Source organism: Ailuropoda melanoleuca, chromosome 2, assembly GCF_002007445.2.
Source record: "Ailuropoda melanoleuca isolate Jingjing chromosome 2, ASM200744v2, whole genome shotgun sequence".
Lineage (NCBI taxonomy): Eukaryota > Metazoa > Chordata > Mammalia > Carnivora > Ursidae > Ailuropoda > Ailuropoda melanoleuca.
This window is the reverse complement of record NC_048219.1, coordinates 13403542-13417353: the sequence shown is the minus strand read 5'-3', so window position 1 is coordinate 13417353 and position 13812 is coordinate 13403542. Positions and strand designations below refer to the sequence as shown.

Here is a 13812-nt window from a genome sequence, read left to right as displayed (position 1 = left end):
ACCAAGCTTTATATGCCAAGGGGGTTACCACCAGTAGATTTTATTCTGCTTATTATGTTTCTTCATTGTCGATCTTCCTAGGCAAATGATTAAAAGGAGTGACTCATTCTGTGCTCAGCCTCCCTTGATTGCTGTGACTTATTTTTGTATTTGTTTTGTCCTAGTTGTCTCTATCAAGTTGAAGCCAGAGTGGGGAGGCTACTACATGCCAGGCACTCTGTGTGCTAATTGTTATACAGTGTCATTTTGTTTAATTTCCATAGCAGTATTTCCAAGTTGGTATTATTAGCCCCATTTCCCTAGTGAGGAAACCGAGGTCCAAAGAGGTTAAACAGTTTGATCGTGCAGCTAATGAATAACAAACCTAGAATTGGAACCCAGATTTAATATTAGGGAAAAACCCTTTCAGTGCAATATTAGAGACATAGTCTTAGGTTTAATATGCCCATAAACATTTAGACATCTCTTGTCGACGTGAGGTCCTTTTCTTTCTTTCTTTNCCGACGTGAGGTCCTTTTCTAAGCACTAGAGATACAAAGGTGAACAAGATGTGGTCCATGCCCTCAGGGAGTTGGCAGTCTAGGGGAGACTCAGACACAAAGATAGGTATTTACAGCAGTGTGTAATTATTGCATTAGTAGAGTTATGTACACAATTTAGTAGGAACAGAAAAGAGGAGGTGATTCACCTGAGCAGGCAGGTGGTGTGTGTGTGTAGGGAAGACTTCACAGAAACCTTTAATGTATTTCTTTTTTCTCTTTAAGTGTTTATTACCTACAGTAGATTACAATCTTGTTTTTTGAAATTTTAAGCCCAGTGTAGATGACATACAGTGTTAGATTAGTTTCAGGTATACAGTATAATGATTCAGCAGTTCCATATATTACTCAGTGTTCATCAAGATAAGGGTGATAAGTTTAATTTCTTAATCCTCTTCATCCATTTCCCCCATCCCTCCCACCCACCTCCCCTCTGGCAACCATCTTTAATTTATTTCTTGAAGGATATGTCAGATTTCACTGGGAGATTAAAGGTAGTAAAAAACATTCTGGACAGAGGCACAGTGTATGCAAAGGCTCAGTCTGTTTGTGGATATTTATTGCACAGTTACTACCTGCAAGGTATCCTCCAAAGCTAAACACTAGGGATATTATAGTAAACAAGATAGACATGATTTCTGCCCCAACGGAACTTATGCTCTGGCGAGGAAAACAGACAATACATTTATAATAATTAAATAATTGTAAGTTTGATGTGGGCTTGAGAGGATAAGTTCAGAGTTATATCAGAGCATCTAACAGGGACCTCATTGAGACTAAAGGGTAAGGTTAGGTACCCTAAGTAAAGAAAGTATAAGTTGAGACTTGATGTAGAAAGAGTTTGGAAAAGAAGCAGGCAGAGTATTTTAGTCAGAGAGAGAACAGTTTCAAAGTTTTTTGGGTGCCCTAGAGCATGGCAAGATCAGGAAGTTGAGAGAGGCTGGTCTTATTCAACAAAGTGAGCCAGAGGTGAAAGAGGACGCTTGTGAGCTGTGGAGAGCCTTGAGGCCTTCTTAAGACATTGGTCTTTATCTTCAGATCAGTGAGAAGTCATTAAAGAATTTTAAGCAGGGGATAACTTGATCAGATATGTTGCTGTGTGGTGAATAGATTGGAGAGGGGCAAGAATGTATGTGGAGGAATTAGATAGGAGGCTCTTCAGGCAAGGGAACCCTTACCCTGAAGAAAGGTTGAAGATACAGGAAAGGGGGTAGACAACAAATAATTCCTTAGAGCAGTGTTCTCAAACTTTAGCATCCATCAGAATCACCTGGAGGCCTTGTTACAAACAGATTGCTGGGCCCCAATTCCAGAGTTTCTGATTTAGTAGGTCTGGAGTGGGGCCTGAGAATTTGCATTTGCAACAAGTTCCTGGAGTGTGCCAGTGCTGCTGGTCTGAGAAGCACACATTGAGAACCACTGCCTTCCAGGGCAAGCGGGTTATAATCTAGCACACAGAGGACTGACATTAGCCTGAAGCAGGAGGAGAGACATCTTCGTCATGATAGGAAGGACCAAATGGGTAAATATAGGTATAGCTAAGGTGGGTTTATTGGTTTGGTAGGAGGAAATTGTGGTCGTTCTAGTCACATGCCTGTTCTTCTGAAGTGGGGTAGATCATTTCCTGAGAGTAGAAGCAGAGATAGGTGGGGTGGGCACAGGTAGGTAGTGTGGGCAGGGAAATCAGAGGTTTGGAGAGGGTGATAAAGATCTGAAATAGCCATTATGAAGGGTAGGAAATGGCCAAGCAAGTAAGGAAATAGATTGGTGGTAGCACTGATGAGGGAGATTACACATTTATCACAGTGGTAGTGATCTCTGCAGTCGCATGAGTCTCCACAGTAGCTCTCAGCAACCCTGTCAAGAAAGGGCTGATAGTTTGATTTACCCAAGCTTGGAACTTCGCCAGTCTTGTGCAGGAAGAAATCGGGGTGTGGAAATTGAGGTTATTGTCAAAAGAGTGGATTAAGGAGAGACTACAAGAAGAGGCAGATAGATGTACGAGGGGCTGACAGATATGATAGAGGAGTTTGGCAATCAGAGGTTTCCATCATGGGAGGCAGACATTGGCGGCACAAATAAATGTGTGTTCTGGAAGACCGGAAGTAGTCATCAGGGGATGGGATATTTGCATTTAAGTTTTTGTTGGTGGAGAAGTTCTGGTGATTATAGGATCTAGGTGTAGCTATGGAGGAGGGTTGCTGAGGCAGAGTAGAGTAGGAATTGATTGGAGACAAGGAGCCCAAAGAACTCAGGAAGCTCAAAATACATGTTACATAAATTTTCCATGTAGTCATGGAGAAAGATAATGATGATGATAGCAATAGCAATAGCTGATGTTTACTGAGTGAGCACTCACTATGTGCCAGGTACCATTCTGAACCCTTGACATGTTTTAACACTTCTATACAAGAAACCCTATGAAGTACTATTAACCATCTCTATTTTATAAACGAGGAAACTCAGGAAAAGAGAGGTTAAGGAGCATGGCCAAGGCAACAATAGCTAGTATATGGTAGTACCAGGGCTTGAACCCAGGCAGTCTGATTCTATCCAGAGTCTGTCCTCTTAACCCTATTACTCTTTAGGCAGGGACTTGGGGTAAAGAGGAATTTTGAGAGCTAGATGTCAAAGCCCTCAGCAGAGTAGGAGGAGGAGGGAAGCAGTGGGGAGAGGACAGTCATGATGAGAGTTGAAGTGCAGCAAGATGGCAGAGGGGAGAGGTTTTACAGAAAAGCTAGAAGAGGAATGGTCGGCAAAGTGCATCGGGGAGGGGAGCAAATAAAATGCGAACCCACCTTCAATCCTGAAGTATGGGAGTAAGGAGCCCTCATATTGCGGAGATACATGGGAAATAGTATCCTCAGGGAAGGGCACGCTCACAGTTAAGAATAGGGGGTTGTGGACCACTTTATGGGCATGGGACCTGTGCAGTTGTACAAGTCCAGACACTTAGAAAGGTCCTTTTCTAGGTTTAATGCTCTGCTGTCATTGTCTTGAAATTCTTTTTTTTTTTTTTTTAAGATTTTTCAAATTTATTATTTGAGCGAGAGAGTAAGAGAGAGCAGGCAAGCATGAGCGGGGTGAGGGGCAGAGGGAGAAGCAGGCTCTCCGCTGAGCAGGGAGCCTGATGCAGGGCTCGATCCCAGGACTCTGGGATCATGACCTAAGCTGAAAGCAGATGCTTAACTGACTGAGCCACCCAGGCGCCCCCATTGTCTTGAAATTCGTAATACTTTTTGAACAAGGTACCCCACATTTCATATGCACTGTATCTTGCAAATTCTGTAGCCTGTCCTACAGGAGGTATAGGGAACAAAACATGAAATGACTGAGCATCTAGGTGACTTTTGATCATGGAAGACAAATTCAAGGTGATTTAATGGAATTTTGGGTGAGAAAGAAAAGAAAGGTCTCATAAGAGAGGAAGTTTAAGTCATTTAGGGAAAACATTGTGGTGTAGTAAATGTTTAACTATTGGGTATTCCCCCCCACACACAAAAACAAAAACAAGTCCTGAGTTGTAGACACGGCCAATTTCCATGGTGTAGGTAAAACCACTGTGACTGGTTTGGAGCTGCCAACATGAATCGCTGAATAGAGAGTTGGGAGACATGGACACAGCCAACTCAGATGAGCCAGCTCCAGCATACTTCCAGATAATCATGATCAATAAAATGAGAGACCAGTAAAATGAGAAATATGGTTTATGTAGGCCTGACAGTGTCCTGGAAGATGGTGAAAACTCAAATTTGGGCCTTAGAGAATTCAGGTGTACCCTGCAAGGAGGATCCTGGGGCTGTGTTGCCTGGGGAGTTCTTTTTTTTCTTGTTCACTTGCAGGGGACAGTGGCAATAAATTGCTGCTAGCAAACAGGATCTGGGGTTTTACGGTCTCACAGGGAGAGTGGGTGGACATGGAGGGAGGAACATTGAACTTGAATTATAAGCCCCAAGAGTGAGGGGGGCCTTTGTGCAGTGTTGCACCGAGGCATTATGTAGATTGGCACCACTTGCTAAGAACTGCAAGCACTGTTAAAAAATAGGGCAAAGTGAAGTCTTTAGTTCCAGACAAATTACGTTTGACCTTATATGCCACTTTTAGGAGCTTGATTCTTATCCTGAAGACCATGGATAGCTCTGTAAGGGTGGTGGAACCACCTGTGCGTTCAGAATAATGAACTGGTAGGCATTTCTTTTAGGAGAGGACTTGCAGTTCAAGCTTCTGCTTAATGCACTAGGGAAAGGGAAAGAAGTGTATACACTGCAGATCTTCTCTTTCTAATTAGGGATGGCTGGCTAGTACTAGTTTCTAGTTTGTACAGTTTGCACTAAGGTAGGTCAAGCTACTCTGCATCCAAAGAGATAAGAGATTGTATTCTAAATTGCTCTTGTCTTGCCTGAGATGCCTGCAATCCTGCAAAGGCATTGGGTCATCAGTAGCATTCTTTATTCCTTTGGAAACATACACATATCGTATCTACGAGCAGGTATTATGGACCTTTTGCCATTCCAGAAATGGAAAGGAATGTCACCAATTTATTCCCTTTTATCAGCTGAAAGAAACAGAAGCTTGTACTGCTTCCTTTAAATACTGTATCCTTGGGGCGCCTGGGTGGCACAGCGGTTAAGCGTCTGCCTTCGGCTCAGGGCGTGATCCCGGCGTTATGGGATCGAGCCCCACATCAGGCTCCTCTGCTATGAGCCTGCTTCTTTCTCTCCCACTCCCCCTGCTTGTGTTCCCTCTCTCGCTGGCTGTCTCTATCTCTGTCGAATAAATAAATAAAATCTTTAAAAATAAATAAATAAATACTGTATCCTTCCTGTGCTGCAAACCTCTGAATTATTGGCAGGGGAAGCATGAAGGCTTGTTGCAGGTCAGCCACTGGCAATAAACGGCTGCCAGCCCAGCTTTATGAAAGGAGGAGGACTATTCTCTGAGCTCAGGAAATGAAGGTGCAGTGAGGCGTCCCCCACATATAAGGCTTGGCTTTAGGAGGACTAAGGTGCTCCTTTCTTTGCCACCACCATCTCTCCGTTTCCAGAGAACCACAGCATTTCCACCCCTATAAGCCAGTGTCTTTCTGTGGGACAGAAGCCTGAGAGGCTAAAAGAGTCGAGGCTTTGAGCACCTCTCTGCTGCCTTTTTTACTGAGGAAAATTCTTATGCTGACTACCTAAAACTGGAGCTTACGTCTTACCAGCAGATAGAGGTGTGGGGTGTAGGCAGTGACAGAGAAGAGCCTTGCATAACCTGGGACAGAAACTCAAGCAGTTCTGTTTCCCGTCATCCATGTTCTTGGTTTGGTTTTCAGGGTTTTTTGCTTGATCGTTTCGTTTTTGCTTTTAAAAAATCTTCTCTGTAATTCTTAAGACTTCTGAAATTTTTGCCAGGGGTTCATTTATTCTTCTATTATTTCCTGACATATTTGGAATTCCTCAGGGCCTAGTTCTCCCCAGATCCTCATTCTCAATCATCTGAGCAGCAGAGAGGCTAATAACTTTCACCAAAAATTGTTTAGCCCCAGGACCCCTCCTAGCCCTCTGGCCTGGATAATTTGTGTGGCTTTCTTACCCCTCAGTGACCAGTGCTCTTCCGGTACCGTCTGTGCACGTGTATATACACTAAACGCCCCGCCACCCCAACCCTCCACTCCCGGTACCGTCTGTGCGTGTGTATATACACTAAACGCCCCCACCACCCCAACCCTCCACTCCCCTATTCTAACCTTACATGACTGGCTTATTGCATCAAGAGAAAAACTGGGCAGCCTGAGTCCTTGTTGTGTGTGGGTGTGCAGAAATCCCTGCAAGTGTACTGTTCCTTTCTCACAGTTATTAGTGCCTGAACTATAATACCTTTTCCTTACTTTTCCTCCCATTAACTGCTCACTTTCTGCTCTAAGTATTCTGGTTCTTTTATCTACTTATCTGGCTTTTACTGTGTGAAATGAATTTGAAAATGTTTGTTGACTACTTTGTTAACTTAGGAAGCAAGAGGTGATGAAGGTTTTGGTGTGGATTGGTTAACAGAGTCTTGCTAGCTGGCACAACTTCAGCCATGGGAAGAAGGTCTCAAAACCAGCTCTCTCTTATCTAACACTCCTGTCATCCCTCCCCGTTTTTCACTTCATGGCGGTCTTCGTTTCTCCAAGGAGATTATGAGGAGTCATAACTTTGTAACTAACTACTGCAAAGATAAACCCTGCCCTATTCCCCAGCCTCAGCTTCTGTTGCTGAGAACTGGTTGGGATGTGTCCTTAAACCCCACTGGCTTTGCTGCGGCAGGAAGACACGGTCTTCACTGTAGTAGGATTTTTGTTAATGACAATGGTAGTTTTTGTTTTACTTTAATACAATTGTGTCTCAAATCAAAATGTGTTGAAAGTCCAATTTTTGTGAACCATTCTTTAGTATTAAGGAGTCACCTGGGTACCAAGGAGGGCCCCCTACCTGAACGGTGATGATATGACCCTGTTAAGTGTGAACATCCTGTGTGGGCCCTGCAGGCCCCTGATACTCAAAACGGTTGTTGGTGATGGAGGTTTTTCGGGTCATCTTGAATTATGGTATTAATCACTGGGTTGGCTTGCTTGATTAGGAGAGGGCAGCCCCAAGTGGAGCTGGGAAGAAGGGTGAAGGAAGAAGCGGGAGAAGGAGGGAGGGAGAAATGGCAAGACGGAGAAAGAGAATGTGTATAGAAGCCTTGCATCATTCTGAATAAAGCTTCTTTGAAGATGAGACAGGTGTAGACACCTGGGGCATGATTATATGACTTTAGTTTGGAATTAGGTTGGTTTTTATGATTTCTGTCAAGTGTCAGAAAAAAATAGTGCAAGGAAATTTCACCCAGGTTTCAACCCTGTATCATCCTCTACAAATTTTCATTATTACTTTGTAGTTTCTGAAGTAAAATAATTTGCTCCATATCTCCTCTTCCTGCTTCTTTAAAAATTAATAATAATAATAAATGACAAATTCTTTCTTTAAAAATAAAAATCTGCCTGCCTTGCTTAAAAATATTTATACTCTTCTTCTATTTCTGGGAATCTCTTCTAAAGCAGCGATTCCTAAATAAAGAAAGAGCTTCACACACAATGATGAGATGCTGTTTATTTAATTAAAAAATGGAAGCAGTTTGTCTAATAAGGGGAAAGTAGAAATTTTGCGGACATTAAAATATATATTTTTAGTTCTACGAACGGCTCTTTTGTTACTCCCTCTGCTTTCCACACCGAAATGCTTGCTCTTCTATGGAGACCATACTTCAAAAAAACAGTTTTATTGAAGTGTAATTGACATATCATAAACTGTATGTACATGTTTAAAGTGCACAATTTGATTTGTTTTAACGTATATGTACCTATAAAACCCTCACCACAAAAAAGGTAATAAACATACCCGTTACCCCCAGTTTCCTCTTGTCCCTTTATAATCTGTCCTTCCTACTCCTCCCTTATCCCTAGGCAACCTCTAATCTGCTTTAGCTTATTATAGATTTTCTAGAATTTTTAAATAAGTGGAATCATACATTACATACTCTTCTTTTTAACAACTCTGTTGAGGTATAATTTCTATACTATAAAACTCACTCCGTTTAAGCATACAATTCAGTGATTTTAGTAAGTATAGAGTTGTGTATTATCACCACAATCCAGTTTGTTAACATTTCTGTCACCCCAAAAACTTCCCTTGTGCCATCCCTACTCCCAGCCCCAGGCATCCACCGATCTGTTCTCTCTCTATAATAAATTTGCCTTGTCTGAACTTTTCGTGTAAATGGAACCATGTAATACATAGTCCTTTGAGTCTGGCTTCTTTCACTTAGCATCATGTTTCGATGTTCATCCTTGTTGTATGGGTCCCATACTACATAGTATGTGGTTGGTTCCCTTTAATTGCTGAATAGTATTCCACTGCATGGATGTATCATTTGTGTATCTATTCACCTGTTGATGGATGTTTGAATTGTTTCTAGGTTTTTGGCTACATATAAAGCTGTTAGGAACATTTGTGTAAATGTCTTCCTATGGGGATATACTTTAATTTCTCTTGGATACCTGGGAGTGGAATGGCTGGGTCATACGTGTACATTTAATATTATAAGAAACTGCCAAACTGTTTTTTCCAAACAGTTGTACCCTTTCACATTCCCATTAATAACATATGAAAGTTCTAGGTCTTCCGAATTCTCACCAAAACTTTGTATGGTGAGTCTAGTTTGGGACATTATAATAGGTATGTAGGGGCGCCTGGGTGGCACAGCGGTTAAGCGTCTGCCTTCAGCTCAGGGCGTGATCCCGGCGTTATGGGATTGAGCCACATCAGGCTCCTCCGCTATGAGCCTGCTTCTTCCTCTCCCACTCCCCCTGATTGTGTTCCCTCTCTCGCTGGCTGTCTCTATCTCTGTCGAATAAATAAATAAAATCTTTAAAAAAAAATAATAGGTGTGTAATAGTAACTCATTGTGGTTTGTCTTTGCATTTTCTTCATGACTAATGATGTGGAGCATCTTCTCATGTGCTTATTTGCCTTTCATATATTTTTTGGTAAAGTGTCTGTTTATATTTTTCCCCATTTTAAAAAACTGGGTTATCCTCTTACATATATACTCTGCATATAAGTCATTTATCAACTATTTGATTTGTAAATATTCTCTCAATCTGTGGCTTGTCTTTCCATTCTCTTGGCAGTGTCTTTTGAAGAGCAGATATTAATTTTGATGGTGTCTAGACAGTTTGTCAATTTTTTTCTTTATAGATCATGCTTTTGGTATTATATTTTAGAAAGATTTTCTCCTAACTTTTCTTCTAAAAGTTTTATAATTTTAAATTTTCAAATTTAGGTCCAGAATGTTTTTGTACATGGTTGGAGCTATGGACGGAAGGGTTTTGTTTTGTTTTTTGCCATATGAATATCCAGTTGTGCTAACACCATATTTTTTCTGTCCTTTCTCCACTGACTTGCTTTTTACCTTTATTGAGAATCAGTTAACTATATGTGTATGAATCTATTTCTGGACTCTATTTGGTTCCATTGTTTTGTTTATATTGATATATTGTCTATAGCAACACAACACTGTCTTTTTTTTTTTTTTTAAAGCAAACTCTAAGGCCAGTGTGGGGGCTTGAACTCATGACCCATAGATCAAGAGTCATATACTGTACCGACTGAGCCAGCCAGGTGCCCTAACACTGTACTGTCTTGGTAATGATAGCTTTGTTTTTTTGTAAAGATTTTATTTATTTATCTGAGAAAGAGAGAGAGAGGGAGCAGGCACAAGCAGAGGGAATGGCAGAGGGAGAGGAAGAAGCAGGCTCCCTGCTGAGCAGAGAGTCCAACATGGGGCTCGATCCCAGGACCCCGGGATCATGACCTGAGATGAAGGCAGCTGCTTAACCGACTGAGCCACCCAGGTGCCCCAATAATTATAGCTTTGTAATAAGTTTTTTATTCAGATGATGTAAATCTTACAACTTTGTTCTTTGTTATCAGACGTTTTTTGACTATTCTAGGTCCTTTATATTTCCATATGAATTTTAGAATCATCTTGTCAATTTATTTCTAAAAAGCCTTCTGGGAGGGGTGCCTGGGTGGCTCAGTCATTAAACGTCTGCCTTCGGCTCAGGTCATGATCCCAGGATCCTGGGATAGAGCCCCACATTGGGCTCCCTGCTCCCTGGGGAGCCTGCTTCTCTCTCTCCCACTCCCCCTGCTTGTGTTCCCTTTCTCCCTGTCTCTCTCTCTGTCAAATAAATAAAATCTTTAAAAAAAAAAAAACCTTCAGGGATTTTGATTGGGATTATGTTGGGTCTGTAGCTCAATTTGGGGAGAATTGATAGCCTAATAATAGTGAGTCTACTGATCCGTGAATACGGTATATCTTTCCTTTTATTTACATCATCCTTAATTTCTCTCAGCAATGTGTTATACTTTCAGGGTACAGATCTTGCACATATTTTGTCACATTTATCCCTCAGTATTTCATATTTTTGGTGCTATTGTAATTGGCATTTTAAAAATTCAGTTTTTAAAATGCCCTCCAAGGGGTGCATGGGTGGCTCAGTCGGTTAAGCGTCTGCCTTTGGCTCAGGGTGTGATCCCGGGGTCCTGAGATTGAGCCCCACATCCGGCTCCCTGTCAGTGGGGAGCCTGCTTCTCCCTCTCCTGCTCCCTCTGCCTGTGCTTTCTCTCACTCTCTGTCAAATAAATAAATAAAATCTTTTTTTAAAAAAAATAAAATGCCCTCCAAAGGAAGCAGTTTTAAAAAATTTTAGTTTCTGTTTGTTGCTAGTATATAGAAATATAGTTACTTTTTGTATATTGATCCTATATCCTGAAACCTTGGTAAACTCACTTATTCATTGCAGGAGCTTTTTTGTAGATTCCATTAGATTTTCTCTATTTATAATCATGTCTGTGAATAAATACCATTTTACTTCTTCCTTTCCAGTGCGGGTGCTTTATTGCACTGGCTAGAATGTCTACTACAATGTTGAATGAAAGTGGTGAAAGTATACTTTTCTGTTCCTAGTTGATGTGAATTTGTATCAGGAATAAATGCTGGGGGGCTCCTGGGTGGCTCAGTCGTTAAGCGTCTGCCTTCAGCTCAGGGCATGATCCCAGCGTCCTGGGATGGAGCCTTGCATCGGGCTCCCTGCTCTGCTGGGAGCCTGCTTCTTCCTCTCCCACTCCCCCTGCTTGTGTTCCCTCTCTTGCTGGCTGTCTTTCTGTCAAATAAATAAATAAAATCTTAAAAAAAAAAAAGAATAAATGCAGGGTTTTGTCAATTTTTTTTTTACAACTATTGACATGATCATAAACAGAAGATCTAAACAAAAGTAACTAATTTGACCTTTTTGACATTTGTAGAACTCTCACCCAACAGCAATGGCAGGATACATATTCTTTTCAAACGCACAAGGAACATTCACCAGGTAGACCATTTTCTGAGCCATAAAACTGGTCTCAGTGCATTCAGAAGGATTCAAGTAAGGCAAACCATAAGAGACACTGAACTCTAGGAAACAAACTGAGGGTTGCTGGAGGGGAGATGGATGGCGGGATGGGGTTTTTGTTTTCAGTATGTTAACATGGTGAATAACTTGATTGATTTTAAATGTTAAATTACCTTGTATTCCTGAGATAAACCCCGCTGAGTCATGGTATATTATCCTTTCTATATATTGTTATATTTGATCTACTAAAATTTTGTTATGAATTTTGAATCTGTGTTCATGAGGGATATTAGCCTGTGATTTTACCATCAAAGTAAAACGAGCTTATAAAATGAGCTGAGAAATTTTTACTCTTCTTTCATTTTCTGGAAAAGTTTCTGTAGAATTGGTACCATTTATTCCTTAAATATTCAGTATAATTCCCCAGTGAAGCTATCTGGACATGGAGTTCTTTGCAGGAAATTTTTATTTTGTTTTATTTTATTTTATTTTATTTTATTTTATTTTATTTTATTTTATTTTATTTTTTGGAGAGAGAGAGCATGAGTGAGGGAGGGGCAGAGAGATAATCTTAGGTTGGCTCCACAGCGGGTGTAGAGTCTCTCTCATGACCCTGAGATCATGACCTGGGCCAAAATCAAGAGTTGTGTTCTTACCAACTGACTCACCCAGGCACCTCTGTAGGAAAATTTTAAACGATAAATTCAAACCGTATAATAGATACATAGCAATTTAGGTTATCTATAATAATAGCTCTGCTTGAGTGAGCTTTCGCCGTTTGTATCTTTCAGGGAATTTGTGCATTTTATCCTAGTAGTCAAATGTATTGGCATGAAGCTGCTCACAGTATTCCCTTATTGCCCTTGTAATAGCTGTAGAACCTGTAGTGAGGTTACCTCTTTCATTCATAATCTTGGTAATTTGTGTTCCCTTTCCCTCCCCACCCGCTCCTCTCATCAGACCAGCTAGATTTTCTTAATGGAACTTTGGTTTCGTTCATTTTCTCTGTTGCTTTTCTGTGTTATTGATTTCTGCCTTGATCTTAGTATTTCATTTCTTCTTTATAATTTAGATTTCATTTGCTCTTTTTCTAAGTTTCTTAAGGTTTAATCTCAATCATTAATTGGAGACTTCTTTTCTAACGTAGGCATTTTAGTACTATAAATTTCCTTCTAGGTATTGCTTTAGCTGCACCCTACAAATTTCGATGTTTTGTGTCAATTCAATTCAGAATACTTTTAAATTTCCTTTTTGACTACTTCGTTGATCTTTGGGTTATTTAGAAGTATGTTATGTAGTTTCCAAATATTTCGGGGGGGTCCCAAATATTGTGGTATTTTTGATCAATAACTTAATGCATTGTAGCCAGTGAACATTGTATGAGTTGAATCCTTTTTTTTCTTAACATTTTTTTTTATTAGTTTCAGAGGTAGAATTTTGTGATTCATCCATTGCATATAACACCCAGTGCTCATTGCATCAAGTGCCCTCCTTAATGCCGATCACCCAGTTACCCCATCCCGCCATCCATCTCCCCTCTAGCAACCCTCAGTTTGTTTCCTAGAGTTCAGTGTCTCTTATGGTTTGCCTTACTTGAATCCTTTTAAATGCATTGAGACCAGTTTTATGGCTCAAAAAATGGTCTATCCTGGTAAATGTTCCTTGTGCATTTGAAAAGAATATGTATCCTGCCATTGCTGTTGGGTGAGTGCTCTACAAATGTCAAAAAGGTCAAATTAGTTACTTTTGTTTAGATCGTCTATATCCTTGTTTTCCTTTAGTTTCTCTCCATTGAGAGGTGATGAAATATCACACTGTATTTGGGGATATATCTGTTTCTCCTGTTAGAACAGCTTCTTCTTCATGTACTTTGAAAGTTTTATTAGCTGTGTTAACGTTTAGGGTTGTTATGTCCTCTTGGTGAATTGACCCTTTTATCATCTTAAAATTATCTTCTTTATCTCTGTTAATATTCTTTGCTCTGAGGGGCGCCTGGGTGGCACAGCGGTTAAGCATCTGCCTTTGGCTCAGGGCGTGATCCCGGTGTTCTGGGATGGAGTCCCACATCAGGCTCCTCCGCTGGAAGCCTGCTTCTTCCTCTCCCACTCCCCCTGCTTGTGTTCCCTCTCTTGCTGGCTGTCTCTATCTCTGTCGAATAAATAAATTTAAAAAATCTTAAAATTCTTTGCTCTGAAATCTGTTTTGTTTGCTATTATTATTATTTTTTTAAAGATTTTATTTATTTATTTGACAGAGATAGAGACAGCCAGTGAGAGAGGGAACACAAGCAGGGGGAGTGGGAGAGGAAGAAGCAGG

The 13812-nt window shown here is 40.7% G+C and overlaps 1 protein-coding gene across 3 annotated transcripts in view; it reads left to right on the top strand.

Moving 5' to 3' along the window:
• KIAA0319L (KIAA0319 like) overlaps positions 1-13812 on the top strand; it is a 90719-nt gene that overhangs the window by 30640 nt on the left and 46267 nt on the right. The gene's annotated exons all lie outside the window — the stretch shown is intronic.